The sequence below is a fragment of the Colias eurytheme genome, chromosome 24 (genome assembly GCF_061535395.1).
Source record: "Colias eurytheme isolate Ceu_HAF_F1 chromosome 24, ilColEury1 Martin Lab GWU primary, whole genome shotgun sequence".
Lineage (NCBI taxonomy): Eukaryota > Metazoa > Arthropoda > Insecta > Lepidoptera > Pieridae > Colias > Colias eurytheme.
The window spans coordinates 4342031-4353636 of NC_143003.1; the positions used below are offsets into that span (position 1 = coordinate 4342031).

An 11606-nucleotide genomic window follows, 5' to 3' on the forward strand; every position below is an offset into this window, starting at 1 on the left:
AAATATAATAATATAAATATCATAAAGATACGCAACTGACATTACGTAATTATTTTAGCAGAAACCATTTCCACGTCTTACTGAAGCCAGAGACGAGACATGAGTGATTTTAAAGCGTTATAAGACCTCATTCGCACGAGAGTTAAAAAAGCGTTGCGTTAAAACCCGGCGTTGGCGCTTTTTAAACGTTCTCTCTGTGGTTGTTCATACTAACGCTTTAAAATCACTCATGTCTCGTCTCTGGCTTCAGTAAGACGTGGAAATGGTTTCTGCTAAAATAATTACGTAATGTCAGTTGCGTAATATCTTTATGATATTTATATTATTATATTTGCTTAGAATTCCTCGGAAAGTTTGTTCTTAATAAACCACTTGTAGGTACCTACTTAGGTATTTGTTCAAACTCGTCATCGATAAACATGTTACTTAAAGGAATATGATAAAAATACCTACTGTTTTAATTTTTATATGTTAGGTATATTTGAAAGAAAGAAAGAAAGAAAGATTGGCACTAGCGATTTGTGTTATTAAAAGACGAAAAAGAAAACAAAAGGCATTCTGGGTACATCCTCTGAATGAACTTGTACTTAAAAGGGCAGTTTGTGACACTGTACGAAGAGTTAAGGCAATACCCCGGAATTTTTTTAATTATTTTCAAATGTCTATAACGATTTTGAATACAGGAACGGACGAGACTCCACATCTATAATTAATAGTTCGGGATCAACAATCCACGACATCGTATCGATTTTCTGATGATTATAAGCACAACAAACACGTGCTACCGCTGAGCGAGCGTGCGGCATACTGAACGCAGCGCCGGCGCTTTTTTAGCGCTCGTCTGAATAATAGTAAGAAGTTTCCTATGGTCTATTTTATTTAACGCCCAACGCCGAGCGTTGAAAATAGAACACTGCGCGATAAAAAAGCGTCGCGCTTTAAAAGCGCTGACGTGTGAACATATACTTGGGAATGCATTTGTTCTATTTGGACGCTTTTTTAACGGACGTTAAAAAAGCTCTCGTGTGAATGAGGTCTTAGGGATGTTATTCAAATTCAAATTCAAATTCAAATTTCATTTATTTACAAGAATGTAGTTACAAAAAAGGTGTTATTACAATGTTAACGCGCTAATACATTCTACCCACTTTCTGGGTGTGCAAATATTTAAATGGAAATAAGTTAAATTACACTACACCAACACTACACAAATTCTTCGCGTCACTAATCACTATTGTTAAACGTCACTAATTCTTCCTTGTCACAGATTCCGCAATGTAATAAGTTCTTGAATATCATATTCTAAAATAAACCGTAAATTCGTGTGTTAGGATACATATTAAAAAGTTTAATTTAATATTTAAGTTAGTTTTCACTAAAATCAAGCTGTCCAATAAAAGGCATAGTTTACTTGTGTGTACTGTTTAGCTATCGGTTTAAATGTGTTGATTTTGGCGACAGCGGTTTTCATACGAATTATGACATTATAGCACTTCTATGTGTCTTGTTATTTAGATTTCTATGGCTGTGACATTGAACAAGTATTATAGTATTAAATCTTCGTGCATTTTTTCTTGTAAAACGCCCGATTTATTAAGTAAATATTTATAAAATCCATAAACACACGTGCCCATAAAATCGATTGTCGTTAACCTACTTGATTAGCGAATTGGATCAACTATGGGGCTATAAATTACTGAGCATGTCACTCGTTAATTAATTACTTTTATGAATAATACAGTTCAATGGACCTTACTCGATGTGAATTTTAATAGCATTGGAATTAATGGCTTTTCATATAAATATATTGGTCCTCGCAAATTTTATTGATACACTGAATGAGAAAGATATTAATGCTTTATATATGATCTCTTTAGTACTAACGGTCTGGATATCTTTTGAGCTATTTTCGATTCATATTTGATCTGACTTTCCTATCTATAAAAAGACTGCGTGGGGTGGGAAATTTATCAAAGAAATAAACGCAATTTATTTTCTTACCTAGTACCTACTCGAGTCTATTTAAACTTTAAAGATAATTCTAACTCACACAAGAAAAGGGTTTTGATTTCTAACATGATGCTTTTTATCGTTATTATTAGTATTGTGTTTATGTTGTTATAATCAATGCATCCAAGATGTCGTAAGCTGTTAGCAATCAATATATCACTGCAAATATATAGCTCGTAAACAATATATATTTGGATGTAAGTGTAACATTATTTATAGTAATAGTTCTAATCTTGGCAGTGCTTATACTCCCCGTCGCGTTTGTCGGCAACATAGTAGATATTGCTTTGTACATGCGACCACAGATAATAAATACTAGATGGATCAATTGAAGGCATTAGACTAGATTTGTGTAAATAAGTACCTATGCATATGTTTGTATTGGTTTAATAGCATTGATTCTAAACGTGATTTTACTAACAGTGTACAATACCATGAAAATATTGTTTCATTACAATAATTATTGTGCTAAAGAATGGGTTGTATCTCCACCATTGAGAACTCGGTGCGCTATTACATCATGTAAGATTTTGTATTGCATTTACAATAATATACATATATGATTCCAAACTGTGATTATCTTCTTATACATTTAGCCATTTTATTAAAATCTCCCTGAATCATAACTAAGTGCTTTGCGCCTACACTTGACAGTTGACACGGTGGCCTTATCTAGTTCTGTTGAGTTCTGCGTTACGGACGCACCGTGAAACAGTTTATGTAATAATTCAAGTGCACTACGTCATAATCTTTCTCTTCACTTTTTAGTGAGCACGTTTGTAAATAGGGTTTGTTTAATATCGACGTATTCAATGTTACAAAGTATTAGGCATGTCCAGACACAATTTATTTATTAGTTTCATTTTGTAGTTCTTTCAACCGATTTCAAAGTAAGAGATGCTCAATTTGACTGTATTTTTTTTAAACATTTTGTTTGTTCAAAGTTGGAATAAATTGATTTCTATTTAAGATATGCATTATGCATACAAATGTTCATTGTTGTCGTGTTTAAGAAATGAGTAACTATAGAATTGTATCTTGTCTCTATGTAGATACATTATATTTTGTTAAACAACTCATTTAAAAAAAAAATATTTGAGTTAATTATTGCAAGATATAGGTACCAAGTACCAACAAGTACCTATTCAAAATATAATACGATAATTAAGTACGATTCTTGAAAGCTGTTATAAAAAGTTATAAAACCGTTGTAAAATGTTTTCCATTACGATTTTAATCTCAATTAATGAACTCGGCAACTAGGTACTGTAAAGTTAGGCCTCAGGGTATTATTAAAATTTAATTACTTTTAGTTCTTTGAGAGACTATAATAGCAAGAATTTTCTAGATGAAGAGTCGTTATTTGTGAAATTTGTTACTTGTGCATTCAGAACTAGAAAGTGAAAGGATGATTGTAGAAATTATAAGGTTACTCTTATAGTGATGATTTTCTCGAAATTGTCTTATTGAAATGAAACTTCTTTCGGCGTGTTGAGTGTAAAATTTCAAGTTCGCGTCATGGCAATACCGCGACCGTCACATCATGGAGTAAGGCGACGATATTGGTATCTTTGAATCATGCCAGAGAAGTTTCACTTCTAACACACGCTTTTTTTTATTTCATCGTACTTACTTACCACTTATTACATTTTTCTAAATTATTCTATTTCTCTATTTTTTACACGTATTCATAACAACGTAACAAATCCCCTTAATGAGTACATAACAATAAAACGGGAGAAAATATTCATGTTTCTCGAAAAATACGTTCAGTATGAACAAAGCAATGTATTTTCGGCTAGAGACCAATTATGGCGGTCGGCAATGGAAAGTCTTTTAGTATTCAAGTGGTGTACACGCATAGAGGTCGTAATATTTTGTTATGTTGTATCATGTATGAATATTTAGGTTTATCAACAACTAGCGGGCCGCCCCGGCTTCGCCCGTGGTACATATTTACGTTTTCGCTACATAAGAACCAGCCTCGTAATTCAAGGAATATAATAAAAAAAGAATTATCGAAATCGGTTCAGCCGTTTTCGAGTTATGCGCTTACTAACACATTTTGCGATTCATTTTTATATATAAGAAGAAGAAGAAGACTAAATATATGGCACTTGAGTCTCTTTACATTTGTAAGAAAATCGAGTGCTTATAAAAAAAAACAGACGAGATAATGCCTGCGTAAATTGTATGCCCATCTAGACATAAGCAGACCAAAAAATGAAACAATCTGTTCTAACTCAATAAATGTTACTGCTATATCAGTCAATAGATACACATGTTTTTTTTTGTTTTATTTGAATCTAGAGGTCCGCCCCCGCTTCGCCCGTGGTACATATTTCGCAATATAAAGTAGCCTATGTCCTTTCTCGGATATCAAAATATGTATCTCCATACCAAATTTCATGCAAATTGGTTCAGTAGTTTAGGCGCGATTGAGTAACAGACAGACAGACAGAGTTACTTTCGCTTTTATAATATTAGTATGGATTATTATTATTTATTACATACATATATTGTACTAATAAAAATATCTCTCTTCTGGCAGTTATTCAAGTTTCGCACAATTTGTGAATCTCTGTGAAATAATATGATTTTCTGCTCTCGACATTTAAGAGTTCGCTCTTAGTGTTCGTGTCGTTTGTAATTTCTCATTATAAGACATGCTCAAATAAATTGAGACGCGACATTTTTTAAAAATACTACAAACACGTTTTTAAAGATATCATGTAGACGTAATAAGAGTACAAAAACCTAACAACCTTGACATTATTGTTTTGTGTTTATTTTTCAGTTTATACGTAACATAGCATCTCTATTATATATATTTTTTTGCAGGTAACAAAGAATGGAACCCATGGAATTCAAGTGACAAGTATGTCAGTGGCAAGGCACCAATAGGCATGGATACGTTGCACGTGAGCCATGGTCACAGCAAGGGGTCGAGTAGGAGCCAGTCGCCGTCCACCGCGGAGCTGTCCAGGGACCCGGCGGTCACGGACGACGCCGTGATACGTTCGCGGGTGCAGTCGCCCACCGTGCACCATGTTAGCGTGAGTATCCGTGATCCATAGCAGCGGATAACATGCACGGTTATGTTGCAAGTCAAACTATAGAAACAATTTGGATTGCAAGTCAAGAAACATTCAAACGTTCTAATGTATCCTAATCTTCTTTACTAATAGCTTATACATATAAGCTTTCCACGCGCGGCTTCGCCCGCGTTTTCAAAGAAATCCCGCATAGTTCCCGTTCCCATGGAAATTCCGGGATAAAACCTATCCCATATGTTAATCCAAGTTACTCTCTATATGTGTGCTTAATTTCATTGAAATCGGGAAAGAGTAACAAACATACCCATACATCCATCCTCACAAACTTTTGCATTTATAATATTGGACAGTTGCATTGTAGAAACTACTATTGATATTAAAAATTGACCGTAGACCGCGGATATACTACAAGTCAGGTGTGATCATATTAAAAGAGGAAAGAAAAAATAGTCGCCTAAAATCCTGTAAGAATTGATGACGGTAATTCAATCGTTTATGGTTACAAACGTCAGCTATTAGCATAGTAAGAAGTCAAGCGCAAGGTAGCAATGTCAGTATGAGTAATAACAATTATGTTGGTACTCGTAAGAATGGACAAGTTGCACGTTCATGATAAATTGAGATAACGAGCCAGTCAGTACTTTATACGCATCATATAAAATACATTGTATATTTTAAGTTTTTTTATATAAATAAACAGGTTCAAAGTCCACTGTGAAAAAGCGAGAGGCGACCCAAAAACGCATGTCAAATCAATAGTTTAGTAGTACAATGGTTTATTTACGAAATTTTATCTGCCATTCAACTAAATGTATTATCTTATCACACGCAACCGAAAAACTGTTCTCAATGTTTTGTGTCTGAACAATCATTAGATCAACATGAACCGACCTCTTCATTTTAAAAAAAATATAGCTTTTTGTTTTAGTTCCTTTTTTTAAATGTATCGTTTCTCAAATACATCGGAATGTATAGTGTCGGAATCTTTGGTTATGTGGTACATTTTGCTAATTAAGTGTAACGATGGTGTGTGTTCGTTGCAGGATACGTCACGGCACGGCGAGCCTCGGTCGCACCACGTCAAGTCGCACTCCAGGGATCTTGGCAATAGTCCTCTGTCCGCGAATACTACGGGCAATTCGTCTAGAGAGTAAGTCATGTTGTGTAGAATATAGGTGTTGTGTATAGTGTTGTATTTATGCGATAGTAATAAAAAGCTTTGTATCGACAAGCATTCGGCATCGGATCACTACAATTATCAGCCAATGTACCTCCAACTACATGCATATGTAATCGTAAGAAGTCCATTCAGTAAAAAACTTATTGCTCTAAGGTCTCACTTTTAACCAGTCAAATTTAAATAAAAAGTATCAATTGTTTTATATTAAAACTATTGATTTAACTCTTGTCTTATTATGTATCAATGTATGTTACTATTTTATATTGTGTACTATGCTTTAAAAGCAATATTATAAAATATGTATAAATGTACCTAGTGTAGTGTAGTGATATTTTATATTAATATTCGTATATGGAATACGAATATTAATATAAAATGTAACTACACTAAAATATAACTATAAATGGGTCGATCAACTTTTAATGGTCCGACGGTACACGCATCATGTCCCTGAACGATAATTAATAAACATGAAATCATAAAGAGTTAAATTGGTTTTAATTATATTCTTTTTAATATTTTCTAACATTATTGTAAACAAAATTTTAATTGTTTTATTAATTTGTGCGTAGTTTCATGGTTGTCCAGAGACTAAATGCAATTTTCCAGTACTATCACATTTGTCCCCAAGCTACAATGCATTAACAAACTTCGCATCACGAACACATACTATCACGACCATAAATACCAAATACACTTCTTGTTTCAGTTAATGATTATTGACATAAAAACATACAAATAATTTTTTTTTTATTGGATATAATACGATTTTCAGGCATTTTACTTTTGTCCCCATAAATCATCTACATGGCACAGGTCTCACAGACAACCGTAATTTAGTTATGAAAACAAAACACAGATGGCGCGGTAGATTCCTAAACAACAAGCTAAACACAATAATTAACTGTCGGGCTCAAACGCCATTTTGATTTGTATAAAATCACGGCAACAGTCGTCCGAGCAACGTTGGTGAGTGTGGGGTGGCTTTATTGTCAGTCCGTCAGACAACTGTGATTAAAACATAAGTACTTGATGCATTGTTATCAATTATACTACACGAGATGCGCTTTCGTCTATAATTTAGTGTGAGCTGAGATTAATATATAAAATAACAATAGTATTTGCTTGGCGGGTCAAAATTTTAAAAATGTCCCGCGGACAACCAGTCACTTGGCCAACCAAAGTGGTTGTACCATGGACAATTTGGTTGTCCCTAAGACAATAATTATATAAAACTTATACTTTAACAGTTAAATAGTTCATGATTTGTTTATTACTCGGCTGTTTCGGGAACACATTTTTATTACGCAATTTTATGTCTAGTTTAATTGTAATTTTAACATTTCAAAAATCAAGACGACTAAGATGTCCCCATATGAAAATCACATTATACTTCATTCATTCAGTTATATCGAGAATCAGTTCATTTTAATTAAGTAAAATCAATAATACGATACGTAACAAGCTCGCCTTAATAGTTTTTTTGTAAAAAATATCACTATTTCCGCTTTACTGAAACTTTTTTATATATGAAACATTGTTTGGTTGTTCAAAAGACATCATTCGTTTCAATTTTAATAAAAATATTTCGTATTTTGGGTGTAAATAGAACAAATATCAAAATATTATTTATTATTTAATATTAGAAGAATTTATTTTAATTCTGAAGGGAATTTAACATTTAAAAAAGTACTATTGTGTAAGTTGTCCAAAGGACATTATTTCCCGTGAATAGATCGGTTCGTGAAGTTAAATCCACAAATGTATGTAATCAACATCACTGCTGCCTATATAATCTTAATCTACGAAGAATTATCTTCTAAATGAAATAGTAAAATGCTGAAAATTAAGTTAAAAAAAAAAATACGAGAAAATTATGATCGGGACCTTTAAAAATTGATTGACCCAAATAAATCTTTAATTCAAAACTAAAACCATATTTAGTACACGATACTAGCTCGTGCTTTACCGACAACCCACGGCTACTAAATTTGAAATAGTTGTTGTCATATTTGAAACAGCACAAAGTAAATTGCATTAGTTTGTTTCCATGAGTTAAATATCAAGCGGATACATGACCCCTTGACTTTTACTGCTATTTCGGAGCACTTTAGCCTCGTATAGTTTTAATTGGAGACTCGAAAACTTCAGGAAATTGAATCCTAACTAATATAACCTTTGGTATGTGAATGCCAAATGCAGATTTGTGAGTTTAGTCCTTAAGTTTTGTTTGTTGCTTGGAATTGTATTTGTTTTAGGTGGTTGAGTTTGATTTTAGGTAGTGTGTAACTTGTAAGGATTTGTAAGTAATATAAGGTTGATAACGGCCTGTAAAGATGAAATGGTGCAAGATCTTTGCTATCGCCCATTTGGTGACAATATAGTAGGAAGTATTTCTAACGATTTTTATTCGCATTCTACAGATTTTTTTCTTGAATTATATAATGTAATTAAAAAAGTCAAATTAAAGTATGCCGAATAAAAGCTTCATTAAAGATAGAAGTTTTTGTGCGATTTAATTAGCGAGCTTTTTTGTTCATTTTAATATAAATTGCTTCATTGCGAAGACATCTTTGAAGGAAGCGTTTATTCGACAAAATTTATTTCTAAATACTTTAATATACTAATAAATGCTCATGAAACATTTCAGTTTAGAAGACTCGCCGCAAAAGAAGGCCATTGCGAACGTTCTAGGCGGCGACTACGTCACAGCCGTATACAGTCCTAACGTGTCCTATGGGCTGTCTGCGGACGAATACGGGTCTCCGGCTTATAGAGGTGAGATATTATATATTTAGGTTTATTTTTAAATTGATGTCACACACACATACATACAAACATACATATACACAGAGACAGAGAGACAGAGATTATAGACTTTTTTTAACGAATTTTATCGGCGATTTATTTAGCTTGCAATATAATTATTGTCGAAAAGCGATAAGGTCGCCCTTAGTACTTTATCTCTTCTCTCTTACTGTGTACATATAATACGTTAAATGGTATGGTAGGCACAATAAATAATTTTCAGGAAACAACTTTTATTTTATAAAAAAGCAACCTTAATTTATTCCTACATATCAACTTTAATTTCAAGGCTTTTAAAAATCATTCATCCAATATTCCAATGTTTTTAAAAATGAAGTACATTTTCTCTGCGTTTACACGTTCCCACGGGAAATTCCGAGTGTTCCAAGTAATTAACATCGGACTGAGTCAAGTTTAAAGTAAAATAATTACATGTTTCAGAGGTTTACTGCTGTTTTTAAGCATAAAAATTAATATCATATCCTTCTTACTATAGAAAGATAGACAAACTTTTTATTTAATAACCGAATATGCAAGATATTCGGTTATTAAATAAAAAGTTTACTTTTTTACATGACCTTAACTTAAATGAAAATGTTATTATTTTGATTCTTTGGCTATAACATTTCTTTCAAACCATATTATCATAATAGGACTATCAGAGTTCCGATCTATAGAAATAAAACGACCATCAATGTATAAGTAATGCGATATCATTACTTCTAATAAATAAATTCCACCGTATAAGAGCATATTAATATTTATGACTTATACAATTTTAATGATAACGTGTTATATTTGACGGTCATATAAATTATTCATTTAAAAACATGATACGTACCGTATTTGGTCCATACTTGGTATACTTTTTAATAATTATTTTAATGTGTATGCCGATTCGGAATATTGATTCAATTATATGGTTTGAATAAATGTTTATGTTACTTTGAAATGTGTGTTTTTTTTTTACATTTGAATGCAACTGAGCAACTGTGTAGCGTATTTTTTCCATATAGATAATTGAAAACATGAGATGATTTTGTTTAAAAAATTTTATTAACTAAGTTTTATGTCATTCCAGGTCAAGATGGAGACTACTTAAATCAAGGATGTGAGTAATATTTATTCTTAGAACAATTATGATTTGAATTTATCTTCTCTTTTATTATAAAATTTATGTTATTTTGCATAAAAGTAGAGTATTTCTCTGCTCGTAATAAATATACAAAATTACCTCTTGGATCTCAAGGTCGCGTCATGGCAATGCCGTCACGTCATAGACAGGCGACGATTTTGGTATTTTTTAATCATGCCAAAGAAGTTTAACTTTTCACACGTGTGCTCGCGCACACACAACTCTTTTTTAGTATTGAAAAATATCCTAACAACTATTTTGTATAAGAACAGTTAAAAAATCACCCTATAAATAACAATAAAATTATAATTTTCAGCGGAAGACAGTGAAGGCAGCGGAAACGTGACGTCAGCGAAAGCGCTCGCAGCGATTGCGCATCTCAACAGCAAGATCGAACGGACCAAGGACTTGATACGGCTCGAACAGACTATACGGGATGGTGAGGGGTTATACATGTATATAATATATTAATTATATGGAGGTTTGTTTGTTTGTTTGGTAGGTTGGTTGAACGCGCTAGTCGAAGCTACTGTTTGAATTGACATATCCGTTATCGAGGTATGCGGTATGAGGCAATATAGCATCATACAAAAATATATGTGCATTAGGAGTAGTAATGTAAATTGCAAAAGTGAATTGAAAAGTGAGAAAATATACACCTTCTTGTGCAGAAGAAGTTGTATGGGTCCGCTGGTTAGTTACAAACGTGTCTCGTTTGTTATATCTTTCCAATCTTTTGAATAGTTTCTTGTAATGACCAGCACTAGATCAAAATAGAACAAGAAGAAAATGAAGAAGAAAAAGTAATTAACATTTTTCTGCAAATATCGCGAAACCTTCTTATTAATTTTAAACCAATTTCAGACAACGTGAACGAATACCTCAAGCTAGCTGCAAACGCCGACAAACAACAGCTACAACGAATTAAAGCGGTCTTCGAGAAGAAAAACCAGAAAAGCGCACTATGTATAGTACAGCTGCAGAAGAAACTGGAGGGATACAATAAGAGAATTAAGAATTGGGAGGTAATATATCCGCATAGTTTTAAGTAATTAATGCAAGAAAAAGAGATAAACATAATATTTTAACGTGTTAAGTAATTTTAATCTATGAAGTAATTAACTTGGTGTTAACAATAATTTAGTTAAAATGATACGAAAAAGTTTAAGTTTTAATTCTATATGTATATGAAAGAGCTGGATAACTTCGTCATATATAAACGTGGTATTTTCTGTGTTGTTTTAGTTTTATCGGTTAAATTTTAAAGTTAATATTCAAGTATAAATACATATTTGTTTTATAGCAACATGGCACAAGCGGACAGACGCACAGACAGCCGCGGGAGGTGTTACGGGATATGGGACAAGGTCTAAAGTAGGTATTGAATGCTATATAATTTATGTATAATCATTCTAAT

General features: G+C 32.7%; 1 pseudogene across 1 annotated transcript in view; it reads left to right on the forward strand.

The window, feature by feature from the left end:
- Positions 1-11606, forward strand: part of LOC149897942 (uncharacterized) — a 54341-nt pseudogene that overhangs the window by 25750 nt on the left and 16985 nt on the right. The window contains exons 2-8 of the transcript XR_016458131.1: positions 4852-5066; positions 6110-6216; positions 8897-9024; positions 10136-10165; positions 10506-10628; positions 11054-11214; positions 11493-11563. The product of XR_016458131.1 is annotated as an uncharacterized LOC149897942 (transcript). The remainder of the gene's footprint in view (positions 1-4851; positions 5067-6109; positions 6217-8896; positions 9025-10135; positions 10166-10505; positions 10629-11053; positions 11215-11492; positions 11564-11606) is intronic.